General features: G+C 41.3%; 1 long non-coding RNA gene across 1 annotated transcript in view; it reads left to right on the top strand.

The window, feature by feature from the left end:
- The first annotated feature begins 6259 nt into the window (after positions 1-6259).
- The window catches only part of LOC147262890 (uncharacterized), a 57127-nt gene continuing 41701 nt past the window's right edge, over positions 6260-21685 (top strand). The window contains exons 1-2 of the long non-coding RNA XR_015112500.1: positions 6260-6511; positions 13413-13476. This is a non-coding gene — a long non-coding RNA (uncharacterized LOC147262890). The remainder of the gene's footprint in view (positions 6512-13412; positions 13477-21685) is intronic.

Genomic DNA, 21685 nt, shown 5'->3' with positions numbered 1-21685 from the left:
TTGAGAGTGTTTCTCATTCATTTTCCACAACTAAACATCTGTGGATTATTTCTCCTGAAATAGTACATTGAAAGTTCAACTAAAAAGTATGATTCCTTTCTCAGTTTCCATTATGGGTGTGTGTGAGTGCGCGCGCGCGCGTGTGTGTTTCTTCACTTCCTTTGTTCTCTCACAGTCTGTCTCTTGTGTCATACTTCATCCCGCTGTATAATGGAAGAGGGTGACAGCCACATCTGAAGTCAAGAGATGAAAGACATCATTTACAAGGAGATGTCTGGTCCCCCAAATCTCTCTCTCTCTCTCTGTCTCTCTCTCTCCATAGAACACAGTGTATATAGCAACAGATTGTAATATCAGTGACGTAACGAAGCAATCGTAAGAGAAAAGCTGAGACTGTGCACAGTGATTTGTGTCACTGAATTCTGATATATGTTTGTTAACCTCACTTACTTCAACACTCTGTAGCGCTGGTTAAAGGGATAAAACATCATGGAATATGTTGAAGCGCTCACCGCAAAAAGCTTTAAATGGCTGTGACTGGTTAATGACACCAATACGCAGATGACACTGTCTTTTTTATGGTTAAGAAGAACTCTTTACCACAACAGCTTCTGTATACTGGTACTAACTATACAGGGAACATAGAACCCATGTATACTCTGTTATTACTTCCATGACCATTTCTCAATCATTATGCAGTAGATTTATACTCAGTCTAAAGCCAGTGGTGGAGAGTAACTCAATATTTTATTCAAGTACGGCACACGAGTGCGATTTTGGGGTATCTGTTCTTTACTTGTTGTCCACTACATGAATTTGAACCCATCAACTTACTTTAAAGAAAATTAGACGGCATAGAAACTATAAACCCTGTATTAAATCAAACTCTACTACGGTAGGTTTTTTTTTTTTTTCAAAGGTGATTTTAACGTTTTACCAAAGTGCTATTTTTTTTCTGGGTATTTCTATTTTTACTTGAGTAAAGGACTTCTTCCTCCGCCCCCTCAAACTGAGACGGGACCCGCTGTGCTCCTGCTTCCTTAAAGGGATATTTCAGGTTTATTGAAGTGGGATTGTATGAGGTAGTCATCCCTTGGAGAGCTTCAGTTCCCCCTCGTTGTAATTGGTGCCAAATTAAGTCGGTCCGGCTCTAGAAAGTGTCCCATGAAATAATTAGGAAACTGCAGATGTGTAAAATCATTCAAATCAACATGAAAGTCGCTGACATTCAATTTAGCAGGATATAAAATGATTTGCAATAAAGCAGTAGGGCTTTTAATTGTGGGTTTTTGTTGTTGTTTCTATAGCTTTTGAATGGGAAACACTGAAACAGTCCTTTTCATCCAATTACGAGAAACATAACCTGCCAGCTCTGATTGCATTCCTGTAATCTCTTTTCTCTGCATCCTACCATGCCCTCTGGCGTGTACAAACGCCATGAGGGGTTAGAGTACAACCTCTCTGCACCTTGTCTTGATGCCCTTGAGCAGTAATTGGTTGAATCCCTCCAGAATCTGACTTGAGGGCACAGAAATCCACAGCCTCCCAATCAGCCAGCTGTCAATCACTCTGCCAACTAAACTAAAGCCGGGGATACCTAAAAGGCTGCGATTGGGATTTAGAGTTAGAGAGACATAAATCTGTCTGACAAGTTTGTGCTTGGCCAGGTAGTACTCTCATCGGCAAGGCTATCACCAAATTGGTTGACAGGGACGTTGCCAACGTGGTGGGCAGGGGGAAGACCGACATCCAATTTGGTTTCCTGGGAAGAGAGATGTGCAAATTTCTCCCCCCCAAAAAATTCAACACAGAGGTTGTGAATGGATCCTCTGCTCTTCATGTAGGATTCAGGTGACAGTGATCACACCATCAGTCCCTTAAAACGTGCACAAAGATGCATTGGACTCATTAAGATCTTATTAACTGCTTGAGCAGTTGCGGTAACGCGCTGAACATTTTGTTTTTCTAAAACCCAAACGGGCACATAATCACGTGGGCTGTGAGAGGACCCAAAAAATCCACAGGATGCAATGTCATTTTCACAAGCAGGTGGCTTCCTTCCAAGAAATTACCAGCAGGTTTAAGTGCTTTTATAGCCAAGTAATCAAATTTCTATGGATATATTAAATTTTTAGAGCTTCCCAAAGACGGTGACATAAATGAATACTCCTCAAAAACATCATTACACATGAATTAATTTTTTTCGCAGAACAGCATTTGGAGACAGAAAGGACGAATGATAAATGGGGTGTTGCTAACTTTTGTCTTTTTTACTAAAACTTAAGATCGCTTCATTTTAAAGTTCCTTGTTCTATACTGTTATTATGATAAATATATTATTGCCTTGTACGGGTGGGACAGATGATTGATTCTGCAAGATAAAGCAATATGTCCTCTTGCCGTATCGACGCACTGCAGCCAAACATTTAATTTATTTTATCATTACACTCTTTGTTGTGCGTTTCTTTTCTTTTTATGAGATATTTTTTTAATTTATGATCATCTCCTTTACAAATAGCTTTTGTGCATTAGAGATGCATCATCAAGACCGTCTGTTATTTCAGAATATATATATATATATATATATATATATATATATATATATATATATATATATATATATATATATATATATATATATATATATATATATACCGGTATTCTTTTATTGTAAAATGCTTTTTTGGCCAGATACTCCCCAAAGTGGTGGCACAACATTGGTTTCTGCTTAGAAGAGCCCTAATAAAGAGATATTTATTTTCTCTTAGTGTTCAAAGTATAAATTGACTTTGTGTTTCATTGGGTACAACAACAGAGGTGAAGCCTCATGGTCAGAGAAACTATCCCACAGCCCATAAAGTTCTACACTCGATCCTCATAACCCCTGGCATCCACACAGCAGAAGAGTCCCTTTAATCACGGCTCTAAATCTGTGCCAGGTCTAGGTGCCATCCGACCTTGCTGCTGGGAGAGACGGGCGGTAACACAGCAGCTCACGGATCGATAGAGAATTAGAAAGTTCACAAGCCATATTGCTGCTGCTCATTGATCACATGAGAAGGACAGCGCCTGATGGTAATCCCATTCAACAGTTCTGGAAAATGACGATCTGTACCAACTCAGTGGTTCTTATTTCTCCTCTGGAACATTGGTGCCTAGAGCAGAAGCAAATGAGCTGCAGTGTACCTAAATTATGGTTCATTGTAGCTTGTTTTGTCAGACAACAGGAGTAATTTCTAATATTCTCGCACACAAAAGAGGAGTTTACCCCAAAGATTTCCTGCCTGAATGTCTCTGTAACAGAAAGGTAGCCAGAAATCATCTCTAATACCTGGTAAATGTTGTGAAAATTTGTTTTAAAACCCAAACGGGACATTTTCCTCAACCTATATGAATCATTTTGTTGCCTAGACCAAACAATGGAGAAACTGGAAGTTGAATAAATAAATCTGAAAATAACTTACAAATGAAAACAAACAGCTGAAAACACACAAAGGATTCAATCCCACGTATACTGGGTCAAAAAGGGACTTAAGCTTCTCACATATGCTGGTAAGTGTTATTTGCACTCCAAAGACAGCCATATTGCAGCATATTTCACCACTCAGTCTGAGAGAGGGGGCGTGGCATCCACGCATACGACTGATCACACCAGTCTCACTGGACCTCTAATATCAGCCTGTTCACCCCCCGAGGAACGAGCGCGTGAATACAAAACCGGATGTATATGTGACTAATGCCATCTAGTGGTTGTAGTAATTATGACCACGAGTCACATGATGTCAATAAGAAGGGAAAACTGCATACAAAGGTTTGGCAGAGAAGGTTGTTTTGATCGTCACTGCTGTTTACACGGTATTTCATATCTCAAAGGATCGGAACAAATGACTTGTATTGTTCTACGGGCCGGACAACTCACTCGCTAAGTACTATTTAGACATTTCTACATTAAATGTCCTTTTGAACATAATTATTTCACTCGTTAAGTACGCATTTCAGCTGATGACAACTCTGGATTATCAGTCCAGAGATCAGTTAGGTGGTTTCGGCATCCAGATTACTAACCCAACATGTCAGATGTTTTGTTCCTCAGACTCAAAGACTTCATCCGCAGACCAAATGTTATGTTTAGTTTGTGATCATGTACGCATCAGTTTAAACTACAGTGAATCGATTGTTGCATTATATAAGTTTCTCCTTAGTTTGTCAAATTCCTTGTTTGCTTGAACCCCAATATTTTAGTTCCTGTTTTATTTTGAACATCCCTTCCTTCTTGGCTCAGGTTTGTTTTTTGTTTTTTTTTACTTCCTGTCTTTGTCTGTTCCCGCCCTTTTTTTTGAAGCGCTATCACCTGTGTCTCGTCCGTTAATCAGTGCTCGTCACTCACAGGCATGTTGCCAGGGTTTCTCACCCTATCAGCTCCTTCCCTGACCCTGCCTTGTCCGGATGTTCCTGTCATTTGTTTGCGTATCCTTTTTTGCTGTTTTTCGAACCAGTTTTGTTTTAGTTTGATTTTCACGTAATCCAGTCGATGCTTAGCTCTTTGGAGGCCAAAAATGTCAACCCTATGGTGGTACTGCCGGAAAAAGTCCGCCAGCTAGATCCGTCTTATCTGAATTAAGTCCCAAACTGTAGCAGGATTGAAAAAACCCCATCATGACATCTTGTGGGTTTCTTTTATTCCCAATTTGGAGACAGTTTACAGCATCTCCGCCCGGCATCATGCAGCACGCCCATGCTGAGCACCACTCGCATTAATATTCAGACTGATCAAATCTAATCCCATAATTCATTTGTGCTCTGGTGAGAGCACTGTCACCGAGCGCAAGTGGCCGTCCCGTTGTTTGATGAGCATGATAATTATTTCAGCCATATGCCACGCTTTCTAAAGCACCTGATCTGAACCCAACATCAGCCAGAAATGGAGTCGCCCGTTTGCCGCTGACAAACCATCTTTGTTGACATTCTCGTTATTCATTATTTGCTCCTTTATCTCTCCCTGTTTGCCCTTTTTTTTTTAATCTTCCTCATCTTTGCCATTCCTTCAAACCACCCCCCCCCCCCAAAAAAAAGAACATGCCTCCCTCCTGGTTCCCTCTCTCACCCCCAACCCCCACCCGCATCCCGTTCACTTGATTATGTCGAGCCAGAGTCGGGGAAAGTGTCACTATGGAAACAGGGGCAGAGACAGTGGAGGGCTCTCTGTGGGAGCGAGGGGAACGAGACGGAAGAGAAAGAGAACGGTAGTGACTGAGAACTGGGCAGTGCAGCGGAATCCACCAGCGGTCATCTGAGTAAAAATTAGGGAGGTAACTGATTTTTATCCACCACTCAGCAGTAAGACACGCACCGCTGTGAGATTTGTTTTAAAGGATTCTGCCAAGCCAAGTGGCTCTCCTACCGTGCAGCAGTCCACTCTTTTGAACAATTTGGTGTGACTGTGGGGAAGCTGGCATCCCAGATGATCGCAAACCCCGAGAAGAGGCAGCCGCTTTTGCATGATCTGCGTCCTGATTGGACTGATCACGAGCATAAATAACAGCTGTTTTTTTGGTTGTTGTTTTTTTTTTTGTATAAGTGAAATAGTCTGTCAATGTAGTAACTAAAATGTGCGGGCATACGTTATCATTAAAAACAAGCCCCTAATCTTCTGGAGATGCACAGAGGAGGGGGGGGGGGGAAGGCAAATACACATTTTTGTCTGAAAAATGATCAGAAATCCTGGGCAGTTCTCCGCCGCTTCCCCTATCATTTTAATGACGGAAATCAACAACTGATACGAGGTTTTGCTCCACTTCACTCCATCGGTGTGAGATTTGCATTACAATTGCAGAACCAGAGTTGAAACAAAACCGTCGTGTGCATTTTACTAAAAATCTCTTCATTCCTTTCGAGATTGCAGGTTCCGGCCTTTAAAAGCAGGAATTTTTTTGCTTTTCTTTTTTGTCGTCGATGAAATTAAACGAATCATCTTTTGGCTTTGCAGGGTTGATCGGAAAAATAACCATCTTCGAGATATCATGTTGGTGAGGTATTCTGGTATTTTTTTTTTCTCCAACAAATCCATTGAAATGCAAACAGCATCTCTCTACGTGTCTTTGCATTGGACAGATTTGGGGAAATCTTGAAGCGATTTTAAAAGATGAATCTATAATTCTAGTAACTAACGATAAAACGTTGAACACCTAGTGGAAAAAAAAAAAAACCTCAAATTTTCTTTGTCCCCCAGGAGTTTGAGTGTCATAGGGGAGAGGAGAGGCAGGAGGGAGAAGGTTAGAAAAGGGGAGGAGTAAAAAAAAAGAGGAGGAGAATGAGGGGGGAGCAGCATGGGAGGGAGGTATGATAGTGAGAGGGGCTGAGACAGTAGCAGAGCGACTGGGAGGCAGCGATGGAGCAGCTCTCCTCCTGAGCCTCCAGAAGAAGAAGATGAAGGGGGAGAGACATCGGCAGTCCCGCCTCGCTGGTGCATCCCAGCAGCCCCTGAAGTTGAAACCAAGACATTTGCTGCGAGGTACGTTACGCCTCTCTCTCTTTCTCTCTCTCTCTCTCTCTCTCTCTCTCTTCCCTCTATCTCCAACCCTCATCTTGATCCGGACCAGCAGTGGTCGGACACCTCAATGTGTGCGGTTGTTCCTGTGCACGGACTCTCCAGCAGCAGGTTGCTGTTTTTTTTTGTACGTGAGAGAGTAAAATAAGCTGTGATTAATCAAAATGTCTTCTGTTGATTCAAAGTTTGTGTGACATTTCAAGCGTTGACAGCATTTCCTGGATTCCTCCTCAGCTAAAGTGTGACGTTACAAAGGACTGAAAACTTTGTTCTGATCTTGTCGCTGCTCTTTCAATCCTCTTACACGCCCGTGCGCGCAGAACACAATACATCCGTAAAAAAAAAAAAAAAATCACTTGCACGTTCCGCTCATCTCGTTGAACTGTGAACTCCTCTTTTCTGTGTGTTCAATGCTGACTAATGAGTGAAATAACACACGCCAAGTGAGAAGGGGCTGTATATCAGAAGATGCTAGAAATGATGAGTGTTTTAAATGCAAGATAAACCCTCTTTTACAACTTGACGCTGCCCCTCCGCACCTGTCAACCGCTCTCTTCATCAGTGCCATCAAGGGCAGGCTAATGTTATCAGGCACACTGGCCCGTATTGATCCATTAACCTGTTCCCAGGGCGGCAACGGTCCGGCCAAGTTGCTAGTCTTCATTTCTACTGAACCCTTTGTGCTGCCGATACCATTTCAGAACAGAGTGGAGAATTATTGAGTGCTGGGAGTGTGCAGATGTCATGATGTCATACTGACTAGATCGTCTCTCCTGGCTGCACGGTCGTCTTGACCGCTGAATCTGTCCTGGTATATTGCCAGATTGAATTTTTTTTTTAATTGTTTTATTTTTTTTTTTTTAGAGTAAGTGTAACCATCTCAGGTTATCACACGGTTTTAAACAGATCAGTAATTGTCAAATTCAAGACGCGAGGGATTCCTGTTGTTTTTCAGTGGTATTGTTCGGTTTGTCAGCGCAGGATTATTTGGTGACGTTCCACAGCAAATTTGTCATCGAAAATTCACAAAGAGAAATCCATTAAAACGCAAGATTTACCTGACAGCTGAGTACATTTTCCCGCCCGCAGCAGGAATTTCTGCAATTTCCATCATGTCTACAAACTTGCACTGACAAATAAGAGCATTTTCAACATCATTTTTTTTTGGGGGGGGGGGGGGGGAGTAAAACACCTTAAATTATTCATAATAATCTGTTTAGTCGTACCGGGGTGCTTATTGGCTTATTTTCATGATGTTTTTGCATAAAACCTGTTGGTAAGATGGTGATATGTGAGACAGTCCAGGTGCATTATTGGCATTATTCACATTGTTGATCTGTAATTTTACAAATCTGACACGTCCAATAGGTGCGATCGAGTCGTGTCGGTGGATTCAGCAGCGCTGTGAAGCAGTTGTTGTGGGTCAGACTGTAATAAGTGTTGGCCAGCAGTAGATGCATGTATTCATGTGCCCGTGGGCAGCATCTGTGTACGTGTGGACTGGCGAGCGGATGGCAAAGAAAGTGTATGGAGATCAATGCAAGCAGCTGTTCTCTCTGCACTTCAAACGGCGCTCTGTTGTTGGCGCAGCAACACTCTGACAGGCCTTGCGCAAGGGAATCAAAGGCTAATGAGACAGTCATCGCACAAACGCACCCGGCAGACCCATGAATATTGATACGGCTCAGGAGAGAGATGGAGGCAGGGTGTCTTCACTCGCTCAACATAAATTAAAGAGATGGGGTGGTGTGTGTGTGTGTGTGTGTGTGTGGGGGGGGGGGGGGTTTAGCTATATGTTGGAAGGACTTCAGGGTTTTGAAACATCACCAGAAAAGCTGGGGAAAGATTCTTGACTGTGTTCAAAACCTGATTGTCTACACGCTTTCTAGAGCTCAAGTTGCGGCCACTAGTACTTGGCTAACAAGGATTTTATCCAAACACTCCCAGCAAAAAACGGATAAATTGGTTGAGCATCTTTTTAAAAAAAAAAACTCAGTGACGGAGGCTCAGTCAAAATCGGCCAGTGACATATTTGATTTGCAGTGTACATCACTTAAAATGCAATGTTTTGGCGGTTTTGGAGTGCAGGTTACACAACATTCCTTTGCATCACCTTGTCCCCTGAGATACGATGATGATGGGTTTTCATAATTTTCTAACAGTTTATAGAGAAAGCGATTTACTGATAAATAGAAGTTAATGTTGCGGTGTTGCAGCCAAAAACGAAAAGCCTGCACATCAGACTGATATGCCAACATACATGTTGTACATTTATGTCTCTTTTTAAATCGGAATTTGTTGAAATATGAGGACAAAAGTCTCCAAAGGTCCCGCTGGCCCACTTTTAAAAGCAACTACAGCTCTTTGATTGATCCTGGATCACGTTATTTATCTTCCTGTTGTCTTCCTACATCCTCCTGTGACACGAGCACAATCCCCTATGACCAATATACTGCAGGTTGTCAATATCGTGTGGCAGCACAGTTAGTGGATGTCACTAGCTTGTGTCTCTGGTGACGTTTTGAATGAACTTCCAGCTTCTCGATAAATTGTTAAAAATAACTAAAACAAGCAAAAGGCAACATTTTTGATCCGACTGAAGAATCCGGTGATATTCTTCTTGGGCTGGCACGTCATTTTGGCTTATTCCTGCTGTCAACATGCAGGCAAACAGACAGTAGAAGGAGGACAGGTACAGCGGCAGGCAGGCGTGCAGGCAGGGAGGGAGGAGAAGACTGATGAGGCAAGAAGGCCGTCTACAGTACGTGGGCGACTGTGCCTCCATCTTGACTCTGGCTCGTAAATCAAGCTTCCCCTCCAGGGGCCTATCTTCCATCCTCAGACCTTCACAACAGCTTGTTCTCCAGCCTGTGACGAGACGGGCTGTTGTCACAGCAGCTATCGATCGTGTGGGATGAGTTTGTCAGACCGGGGGATTCACCCATCTGAGCGTGGTCACTGAAGTGTCTCGGCCCGTCTCTGTGTCTGTCTCTGGGCTACATGTTCTGTCTAATGCTAAGTTAGTACCACTGTCAGCACCATCTAACATAGTTGCAGCCTAAAATAAGGTCCTTATGGATTGAAATGAGGGAAGTGCTAAGAAGCTGTAGGCTAACAAAACCACACACCAGTAACTTTAAAGTCGAATAGCCTGCAATCGACGAGTGACTGTCATTCAATATGTAGGGATACCCTCCAGCCCCAATGACCCAAAGTAGGAATACATTGGTTCTGGTACTGACGTAGGTTGACATAGTGAAAATGAAATATCTTTACAGTGAATGTGAAGCGGAAGCCAGTTAGCTTAGCTTAGCATAAAGACAGGTAGCAGGGTCTGTGGCCAAAAGAAATACAGCAACATCTTTCTAAGCAATACTTCAAAAAAGTATATTTTACCTTTTCAAAGTACTCACAAATGGGTACTTTCAACTAATAATGACATTTTTCATCACGTTACATCACTTCTTCGTGACAGAATGCAGGATATGAAACAAAAACTACCTTGTAATCCTTCAAAGTTTGGCGCGAGTTAACAACAGCGCCAAATGTGACCAGCTGGTGCATTCTAGAGCTTTTTTTTAATTCTGTACACATTGAATGCCGTTTGTAAGCGGCCGAACAGCCACAAAAGCAGCTGAAAGCCGGGAATAGATTGTGTTTGTGTACATTCTCAGTCGTCCGGGTCATCGTCATTCTCAAGAATAATGAATTTAGGCAACTGGGGGCGAAACTATATTTTAGATTTTATGAGAATTCATGTCAAGGAAACTACTTCGTACTACCGAGACAGTCTCTACAGAAATATGTGAAATGGCCATCACCTCTTAACAACACATCGGTAGCTGTGAATAGTGTGTAAAACTTACATCCCAGCATTACAGTAACCTCGCCGATGTAAATCAACAATGCTTCGGGGGTGTTTTTGTTAAAGCAGAAGAGAGTCAGCAACAGGGGGCAGGTTGGAGTGAATGTCGGTACCAACAAAGGAGGTATGAATACTGTTCAACACAGACTTTAACCTATGATGATGTTTTCCTCACTTTAACTGCCCTGATTCATCCGAAAACCTTTGTTCCCGACGGCGACTTTCATTTTAAGGAGCTGCTGTCAGTCAATCATGATAAAACAGTTTTGTAAAAATACACAAGACAACATTTAGTGCTACATCGAACTATAGACGCCACCACAAAAGGATCCTAATTGACTTTCTATTGGCGTTGTTCCTATGGAGCTGGCACATAATTTTAACTCAAGTGCCAGTGTTCCTATGAGATCAGGTTGGTGTTAATCCATTTTCTTGGTGTTGGGCTTGTTGCCGGTGGGTTTAAACACATGCAGATACCCTCTATTTTAATTTAAATGCCTTACTTTTTTTTTTTTGTACTGCTTGTTCTAAAAACAGTTTAACCCCGAACAGCAATGGATTTGTGGTAGTGTTCTCAACACAAAAGGACTTCCAAGTGCACGTTCCAATTGGCTGCTCAGCATCTAAAACACTTTCCCAGCAATGTAATTTCAAACCAAGTAGTTAAATTATTCACCGGTGCTCACTCCACTCTTTAAAAGCCAATTAGGTGAACATTTCATGGAAATCGAGGACAGTATTTGATCTCCTGATGTCATTTTGAATTCAGGAGGGAATAAATTACGCCAACTTGACAGCTCTGAAATTAAAGACCCTTCCATCTGACACTCCTGTAGGGTAAATACTTAAAAAAACGAAAATCATTATGGATTTTGTCTTGTTAACTATTTGGGTTATCCGACACACTCGTGCGCAAATATTTATCATGCAGATCCACCGAAAAGCAGCATAAATTGGAACGATATGTGATGAATTGCCTGCAAAGCTGTGGTTAAGCGTTAATAGACAATAACTGTCAGAGGTTACTTTACACTCCCTCCCCACGGAGAGGAAAGAAGTGACAGCCTGAGAAGTGGCATGTAAACAAAACTGTATTGAAAATATAATAGCGGTATAATATTGCGCCACCATGTCACCAGTGCCTCCGCATTCTTTGTCCTGGAGCGGTTTCAGAGCATTTCTTCATCTTGTTTCCTCAGCCTAGTTTGTGAAACTCAACCAGCGCTGTGCACGAGAGCCCTCCTACTCAACCTCCCAGCCTGCTGAGAGCACTTGAAAGCAATTTTCTTTTAATCAAGTTCACTATAAAGGCCCTTCTGACGCCAACCTCTGCAACACTAGTGTTTTGTTTTTTCAGCTTCATCTCTCTTTGTACATTATATTGATTTCTTCATGAGTGGAAGAAAATACTGTTTACTGACATAATGAAAATTCTCTTGGAGTTTATTGCTCTTTGAGGACAGGTAGGAATATAAGCTCGCTCTTAAAATGTGGCCTCATTTTTCAAACCGATCTGGCTTTACTTCAGGGCATCATATATATATATATATATATATATATATATATATATATATAAAAATTTTTTTTAAACTTTCACAAGAGACACTGAGTTACTGCACTGCAAGTCCTTGATGCCAAATTGGACGTCACTTTTTTTCTAACTAAATGTACTTCAGAGTTTCTGTACTACGTCAACGTCCCGTTTCCTCTCATCTTATGCAATCCAGCTTCAATTTGCAGCTTTTTCTGAATCAAGCATTACATCATTAAAAAAAAGGGTAATTAATGTCTTCATTTGTTGTCTTGACATAACAAAGATATATTGCCACCCCCCCCGCCCCATGTGATCTCTTCATCTCCCCGTAAGTAAGAAAGCGACAACCGCATATATTTAGCTTGATGCTAATAGAGACCAACTGTTAACAACAGCAAAATTGCTCCAAAAAATGTCAGTTTGAAAGACTCTCAAATACATTGTCTGGTATTATTTACACCTTCTTTAACCAGTCGTATGCTTAAGAATGCACAAACATTTTTATTCAAGCTAAAAATAAACAAACACGTCCAGTATGGCGCCATCTGGTGTTGGTCATTTTAGAGTTCTAGCTTGATTGTTTTGGGCTCAAATCAAAGTTTTACAGCTGGATTTAGAAGACTTGAATAATGTGGTGAGTTATTGAAAAGCAAATTATACTTTTTTGCTTGAGGTAATACTTTCAGCAGCAAATCGAATTCCAAGATAAGTAGAGTATCTAAGCATCTTGAAGAAAGGTGGGATTTGTAGTTTTTAATTTCAGGAGTGCTGTACCTCCGGCTCTGCTATTTCTTCCTGAGCAACCTCGGGCAAAGATTCTGCTGTGTCATATTCAAAAAGAACATTTGTTATAACTACTTAATAGTCACTGACCTTGACTGTGATGCTCCGGCAACTGTCGCTCTGCTGCATTTCTAATTTAGCTACGCGTTTAAACAAGAGCACCTTGTTTGACGGACACCTGTCTTTACGCTGCCGCAGTGAAGCATCCAACGCTGCAAAAATATTCAGTTAATTTTTAAGGGTCAATTCAAGCAGATTGTGTTCATTCCCAAAAACTGAGTTGGAATGATCCACTGTTTTATGGCGACCCTGAAGTGTAAAACTCAACATTTTAGGGAAAAATAATACTTTTAACAAGTACAGTGAGTGGTGGTGGTGGTTGTGGGGGGGGGGGGGGGGATATTCTTATGTTGAGCAGGTGTTTTATAGTAACAAACTTTTATGCTGAACAAAAGCTTACTTTTGTGTGTGGAGGGGATCTTGTATTCATTTAAAAATCATCACTTTCATTTAAAAGTTAGTCTATTTTCGTTGCATTGCATAAGATCCAAACAATTGCTTTGAGTCAGAATTTCGATTCATGACAATTTACATTCATGACAACAGTTGATGATTTAAAAAACAAACAAACAGACAAAACACTGACTATTCTTTGCTATATGTTTTCTTCATTTCATCCTCAGGTCACATGATGCACCGCCATTCACCTGGAGACCCGTCAGATGATTGATGGTCCTCAACACACAGGTGAGCCCCATTGCTCTTACTATACTCTATTAAAGATCAACAACAAAGATCCTCAAAATGATGGATGGCAGCTCAAAGTTTAGCCATTGCAGAGTATTTGATGCATCAAGGAGGACAAGTCAAGTCATCCCTTACTGTAGTTCTGGTCTTATATAGGAGGAGTTGCTGGATTTATTACATCGTAGATTCTAGGTTTCACTTCTATACTGTCTGACAGCAGCGGAAACCAGAATCTACTTCATTTTATTTGTATGTATGGAAATATGACAATGTGCGGAGCCAAGAGAAAGGTCAGACTGACAATCTGTCCTTCTTGAGGATTGGTCTGTTTTTCCTATGAATCTTAAAGTCACACACATGAGAGAATATATACTTTGTACTTCTCTCAATTGCTGTTGTGTCGACCCCCCCAAAGTAAAAGAAGGATGCTCTTGCAAGGTTGAAGAAAGAAATCTATAAAACAATGTTTCCTTCACACGCAGGATCATTGCAAACAGATATAATATTAATTGAAACCTCTCAAAGCACCAAAGGACATCTTACACTACACTGAAACATGTTACATTTAAAAATAATGCGCTAGTCACATAGAACAAGTATGCCTGTTGTTTTTATTATATTTCACCAAAAGAACCACTTTAAATGCTCAGGATACAGATTACCTCACACAGTAAAACTAGGAATGAATAAAGACCCGAATAAACATCTTTAAATTGGATATCACAGTGCATTTCCTGTGCAGCAGTAAAACTATGAAGCTAAAATCAAAGCTGGAACTGTTCTCAGGTGCGGTTGCTCGACTCTTCCTATTTTCAGCTCCTGTCTTCAGTTTCACATTACTAGTTACTAGACCAATTTATTTTCAGAGGAAATGTGCAGCACTGCTAAAAAATCCAAGGTGATTTCTTGAGTTTTAGGTTTTTGTTACACACACACACACACACACATATATATATATATATATATATATATATATATATATATATATATATATATATATATATATATATATATATATATATATATATATATATATATATATATATATATATATATATATATATATATATATATATATATATATATATATATATATATATATATATATATATACACACACACACACAGTACATATACATTTTTTTTTCTTTCCTGACCTACCTGTTGAAATGATGATGGCATCTTGGTATCAAGTTGCACCAGTTACTGCTAATGAGAGGATTCCCGTGTCCAGGTTGCCGGTTTAATTTAAAGGACTCTGCATTCCAGCAGAATGCAGTCATGTTTAGTACATCTGGAGCTGCAGAGGCTCAAGTGTCCAACAGGTAGTTACACTGGGCTGGCGTGAAATGGGAAAGGTTATTTGCATTACAGAATATGGGCTCAAATCCTGTGTTTTGTCACAGTTTTAATGATGGTACCCCGGCTGAGCTCAGGTTGCATCGGATCAGCGTTGACCCTCACGGGCTGAGTTCCATTGACATCTTCCAGTCTGTGTTAATGAGATGACTCCACTCTGTCTATGGGTCACGGTGATATTTACAGAAACTGTTGTAGCGGCAGAGATCCACGCCTCCCGTGGCGCTCCCTCGCCTCATTTGCATAGCTTTCAGACTTCCCTTTCTCGCTCTCCCTCTTTCAGCTCTCTCGCTGTGCTCCTCCATGATCGACAGGCTCCTTCGCACTTCTCTTCAGTTTGTGTCGCACATGTTAATTAAAGCCTCTAATTAGCTTTCCCCACTAAAAGGCCGCATTAAATCAGAGTTGGAATGGCAAATGATTCCTGGCATTAGCATAATTGTGTTTTTGAAGTTTAAAGATTTGAGCATTAGGGATGCTAGCTCACGTTTTTGTTTCACTGATTTGTTGTGTTTCAGGCTCCCAGCCCATGGGGCCATTGGAGGTTGGTTGGGTAGGTTGCAAGGCCTTGGGACCCTATTGGGGCCAAACACTAATGAGGCCCGCTTCTCTCTGATGGAGCAGATACAGGAAAAACAAACCTGTGATGTGGTACCCTCAGGTGGTCCTGAAAGTCCGCCAGAGCGGAACAGGACACTGGTGTTTGTGTGTGTCAGAGTCACTGAAACTGAGAGGAGGAGGGAGGTGGGGGGGGGGGGGTGGTATTGGTTTTATTAGCATTATTGGTAATTACCCACATTCCACTTTTTGTCCAATGCATGCTGGGATTGACTGAAAACTCACTGGCAGCGAGAAAAAATAAATGAAGTTGTTACAGTGTTACAATAATGTTATAACATGTTAAAGAATGGCATTAAAAGGTATTTAAGTACAATAAAAATGACTAGTAAGAGATGACTTTCTAGCTCCGTGCGTGTAAAGCTCAATATTCATTTTAGCGTCGTAGTTGAGTGCCTCAAGATGAAACAAGCACTTTTCCGACTGTATTCTCAAAAACGTTGGAGTGCAATCATGTACCTTCACCAAGGACCGTGTAGTATTTCCTGAGAAAATAGCTGTCTGAGTAGCAATAGTAGCCGTCTAGTAATCGGAGGGTTCTACCTGCCTCTCTAGACCGTGTCAAAGTGTCCTTGAGCAAGATCCTGATCCCCTGATTGCACGTGATAAGTATGTCGGCGCCTTACATGGCAGCCTCCATCATCAGTGTGTACCGTATACGTGTGTGTGTGTGTGTGTGTGTGTGTGTGTGTGAATGAGGCAACATTTTAAAGCACTTCGAGAAGTGAAGGCGGCGTATAAACAGAGCCCATTTAAAACTTCACCACAACTGAATGCAATTCTTCCTTGGCCCGTGCTTCACCCCTCCACCGAGTCTTTTCTTTTGGTGCCTTGTAGCTATTGCATAACTCTGCTGAAAACAACACAAACAAAGACAGACGAACAGACTCCTTGATGGTGGCATTGATGATGAAAAGACTGCTGTACCCTTTTGCGTGTGTTTATTCATTTTCTGCAGCCTAAAAAAGGCCACTTGTCTACTAATTCATATTATAAGTGAAGCGGACCGCATGTCAGGTCGATGGCAAGTCATCAAAAAGCTTGAAAAACATCTGTTGGTATAAGATTTTGTATTATCATTATAGAGAAGTCAAAGTAATTTGACCTGGTTAGTATAAGGTTTATTTTTCACTATTCAAAAATAGTTAATTTGTTAACAAATCTCTCTGAACTATTTGTTCCTGGGCAATGACTTAACGGCCGCTTAACATAAAATTGGTTGTACAGTCTTCTGTTTTTAATGTCACACAACTATTAGCCGTCTACTCCATTTACGGAAGACATAAGGGTCGTTGCCATAGGCCACTAGATCCAATGTTGAAATTTTACACAGCGGCTTTAAAACGACTCACATGTCAGTGCGTTGACGTGATTTCAGGCAGCACAACAAACTATTATTGTTTTAATGAAGAAGTCAGTCAAAATTCCCTTTTCCATCATTCTGTCAGCAACCGTGACCTGATTTTATGCTGCACACAGTTTGAGTCCGTGACCAGCAGCGCACAGTGAAAGGAATTGGTTACCTCGCTGAGAAGTTGAAGTTGCAGCCTGTCGCCTGCAGCTCTTCATCTAACAGCTCACTGTGCCGACTCCTTCTTCTTTCATTACTCCCCACTATATTTCAAACTTATCCGAGGTTTAAAAAAAAAAAAAAAGCAGAAAATGGGGGGGGGGGGGGGGGGGGGGTTGGACACATTTGTGATAAAGAATAAGTCAGTGCTAAACTCACTAACAAACACGGTTTACTGAAATTCTTGCGTGCGATTCGTGATAAATGTTAGCTCATGATTTGCCGGTTAAATACTTTTAATGTCTGAAATGTTAAGCAGCCACTTAACAGAGTAAATAAACCGCTGTTTACTCAAAATCTGTTTTTAATGGGTTTTTGGTTGAAGGCACGAAGTCCATATGAGCTTCAGATATTTTCACATTTTTGTTCCACAACAGAAATTACATGTCGCACCCAATGTGTAAAAGAACGCAGAAGAAGCGTGAAACTTGGTTGTTCCAACGTTGAGGGTTGAGCGTCATTGGCTGTTCACGCGGCGGCATAAATGTTAGCTTTGTACCTCTAGCCATCTCATTTACGCTTCAAAAATCATAGATGTGGTGGTCATTTGTGACGATCGTCTTGCGAAACAGTGTCTCACAAAAAAAGGAAGTCTTCCCTCAGAGGTTTTTCTCTGCATTAATCCAAAAAATCAAATGTAAACTTCTTATTGGGTTTGTTTATGGGAACACGTGCCAACAAACTAACTTCTGGATTAGCCTCTAAATGTAGTAATCCCTGCAGCACTCTCTTCATTTCCTCTACAAATGTCATCACTGACACCAATCGTGTTACAAATGCAAGGGCTTTTATCAATGGGCTTTCAGTTTGATTCATACTCCTGCTTTAAATTGCAATCCTGGAAATTCCCTCCTACGCATTTCCACATCTCATCCTCTAGTCTGAGCTCTTTTTTCTACATTATGTTTATTTCAGTAAAGGCAACTGTTCAACATCTATCAGCTCAAGCACCAAAACTACTGTATTTGCTCTGCTTCAGCCCCTTTTTGTTGGTAGTAAACCAGGAAACTGCTCAGCGTAGACATTGTTCATTGGAGGCTATGGCCAACACACAACTATAAATCAAGCTTTGGACCGATATGACAAAAGTTTAATGGAGAATCTTCAAGAGTATGACTTCCCAAATAGCAATTTCAAACCATCTGCATTGCAAAAAGTAATACAATTAATTGGAGAGATTTAAGATTTAATTAACAATAAATATAATCGCTTTGTCTTTTTTTAACAGACCGTGGCAGTCGGGGTAAAGGAAAGAATTTGCTTCTAACCTAGGCAAGCATGCAGGGGAGTTATTCAAAGATTTTTGCAGGGTAAACTAGTTGGTTTTGATGTTCTGGTTCCCACAGACCTCTGTGACCTACAGTTATCCATAACACTCTTCTCTGCATACTGATGTTTGCATGAACTTATTCTTGTGTCTCAGGAAAACACAAACATTACATGTGTTTATAGGTCCTGCCGTGTATTGGGGGGGGATGGAATCCAGGTAGTCACGTGTTCAGCCTTGACTTCCTCATTAGCGTTGGTGAAAACAGTCATGCCTTCAGGTCATGTCCTCTATTATGGTGCAATATACCTGGATTTACTCGTGATTAGCACATCCTCAGCTAGCCAACATGACTGAAGCTGCCACCATCCCATGAATCGTGCCTCGGGGTAGACATGATGTACTTTCCAGGAACTTCCTGTGGGCAAACTTGACGACTGTGGGTAAATTATTCAGGGCGAACTTGTCTTCCCACAGGCACAGTGGTGGAACAGTGACAGTTTTGGGGTTGTGTGATAGCTTAGAGTGTTGTCATATGAGTTATTATTGAAGCAGCCAGATATACCTTAATGCAGCAGAATCCCGCTCCAGCCTTGAATGTGCTCCAGGCATGAAAATCCATTAAGATGCATCGGAGGATGGAGTTGGAGAAAGGATGTGAGGCGGGAGACGCTGCAGACAGAATTATCACCGCTTCCACACAAGACCCCTTTTAAATGGACTAATTCTGTCCCGATTCAGTCGTGCCTGTCTCTATAGTTGATCACATGAGATCATACTGTGTTCCTGATGTTTCAGATGAAACTACGGGGAATCTTTTTTTTTTTTCTTCTTTTTTTTGGAGGCACCAAAAAATAATTTTTAAGTGGGTAGAGAGGCAGAAAAATTGAACTGGGAAAACACAAAGAAATCAAGAGAGGGGGAGTGAGTAGAGAAGAGGGCAACGGACTCAGAAAGTCAGAGAAATATGGAGACTGCAGGCAGCGGCAGACTCTGTTTGGAAGTCTAACATTCATTATGTTGGTTTCACTGCTGCTGCTAGTCAGAGCGCAGTAGGAGATAGCCAGCCAGTAGAAAGACCAAGGGCACTGCCAGAGGTTTGATTTACACAACAAAAACACATTTCACCCAGTATGACCTGCGTGGGACTTTTTTTTTTGTGTTGTTGTTGTTTTTTTTCTCAAAGTTTTGCCAAGTTTATTTAGTCTGTCTGACAAAAGGAAATAGTAGTGCTGGAGTACAAGCGTTGTTGGCCGCTGTGCTCCCTCATCATCTGTCTGTGCAGGGTTTGGTTCGGAGTGTTGTTTGTCAGTCTGTCAGCAGGTTTTCACACACACACAAAAACCTCTCAGGGTAGTTTTCATGAAATTTGATGGAGAATTGCAAAGATATACACATCTATTTTTATGATGTTTTCAATAATTTCTCACAAGCCTTTATGAATGTAAAATCTTTTAGGGTATTTGTCTTGGAAATATATCCAAAACTACAGTATATATCATGATTTCGCTTGCAGGGATAAGAGTCTGCTTGCAGGTGTAAGTAAAAACTACTCTTGTACTACAACTACTCTACTTTGTACCCCCCCCCCCCCCCAAAAAAAAAGCACTGACACCCAACATGTTCATTTGAGCCCCTTCTCCCCACCTACAAACACTGGTTTAATGTTAATGTTGTTTTACAAAGACCCTGCGGCTGTTTAGCTGTGCTAACCATGCATGCTAACAGGCTAGCCACAGTACAGGTAGTATCTGAATTAGCAATTACACACATTGACAATATAAGCTTATACTGGCAAGGAAAATGAGAAGGTTAATCACCCTTTTCCTTGTATTAACATGCATATACAGCGAAATTTGGTGTACAATTGCTTTTGGGTGGGAGGTAGGAGCAATAGGCAAGTTTATATAGCACATTTCATATGGCAGGAGAGGATCTATGTGTATGCGACTACAAGATTGTTGAGCATACAGATCAATGGCCGCTTTTGGGAGGCATTTTCTAGCATTCATCGTCAAAAACTGTCTCAATTAGGGACTATTTAAGCTAAATTATTATTTCACCACGGTAGCACGCCCGAAGTGGCAATGCTAACATTCTTATGTTTAACACAATTAACCATGTGCACCATGAAATGGTATTAAACGCAAAGTAGAGCTGAGGCTGATGAGTTTTTAAAGGTGTTTATTTAATTTAGTCAGACAGATTAACTAGAGCAGCTGGAACCCTTACCACTAGCACAGCTTATAATAACTCTGGAAATATTTCTTGCTACCATGAAGACTCAAAGGGTTTGGCAAAGACTCATTTAATATACACTAGATAGCCTCTTAACATAGTCTCATTTTTCCCTTTCTGTCTCATAGTGGCTAAAGCACAAGCGCTGCAGTCACAGGTCTGTGTTGTGACTTAAGATCATTCAGATCTCAATGAACCATGATGTACTGCCTGGTGTGTGTTTATTAGCCGTTTTACAACAGCTGGAAAATGACTCAACCAACCATAACCAAAGACGAAACCGATATGTTCAGGCACGACAGGAATGAGAGCTGAATTTATAACTTCAGACATCATAAGTTTAAGCCTTTCTGGTTTTGTATGAAATGTAATCTACACAGCCAGAGAGAAAACTCATCACCTCAACTTCAACATTTGTTCATATCTGTTTAAAATGTTATCTATCAAAGACTAGCAGCCCTTTGAAGGTGTTCTCATCTTGTTCTCTATCAAAAGGAGACACACTCTCTAGTTTAGTGTGTGTGTGTGTGTATGTGTGTGTGTTGTGTTCCCTTTAAGCAACAAATGCTAAAGAGAAACAAGCCAATAACAAGGCGACTGAACAAGACGACTGGAACAAAAATAAACTGATTGTCATAAAAAAATGATTTAAGATAAGGGCAGGGGGGAATGGGCTTTCATATATGACAGGTAAACACACACATACAGGGACACACGCACGTACACACACACACACACATCCTCTGCAGGCCTGATTGAGTGTAAGTGTCTGCGTTGGCGGTCAAGGTCAGCTGATAATGGGAGAGATTGAGGACAGGGTGAGGCAACGGCAGGGGGTGTGGGGGGAGATGGGGAGGGGGGCTGGCAGCAGTCTCAGGTAATGAGATTTACGACCCTGAGCTCTCACTGCACCTCCACTCTCCCCCGCTCCTCCCCCTCGCCACCCAACACCCCTCCACCCTTCGGCTAACATGATTTATAGATCTAATAGACGTCACCGCTACCGCCTAAGATAGAGGCTTCACATTATCACGGAGGGAAAGTCATCTGTTCAACAGGGCAAGAATACAAAGACAACTCTACTGAGATGTCCCTGTGTTTGTGCGTGTGTGCGTGCGTGTGCACGGATGCTATAGAGCATGAAGACATCAGTATGT

The sequence above is a fragment of the Aulostomus chinensis genome, chromosome 4, assembly GCF_037954235.1.
Source record: "Aulostomus chinensis isolate RoL2024-O1b breed Wild chromosome 4, RoL_Achi_v1.0, whole genome shotgun sequence".
Classification (NCBI taxonomy): Eukaryota; Metazoa; Chordata; class Actinopteri; order Syngnathiformes; family Aulostomidae; genus Aulostomus; species Aulostomus chinensis.
Note: the sequence above shows the minus strand (reverse complement) of the source record. Positions and strands in the feature narration are given on the sequence as shown.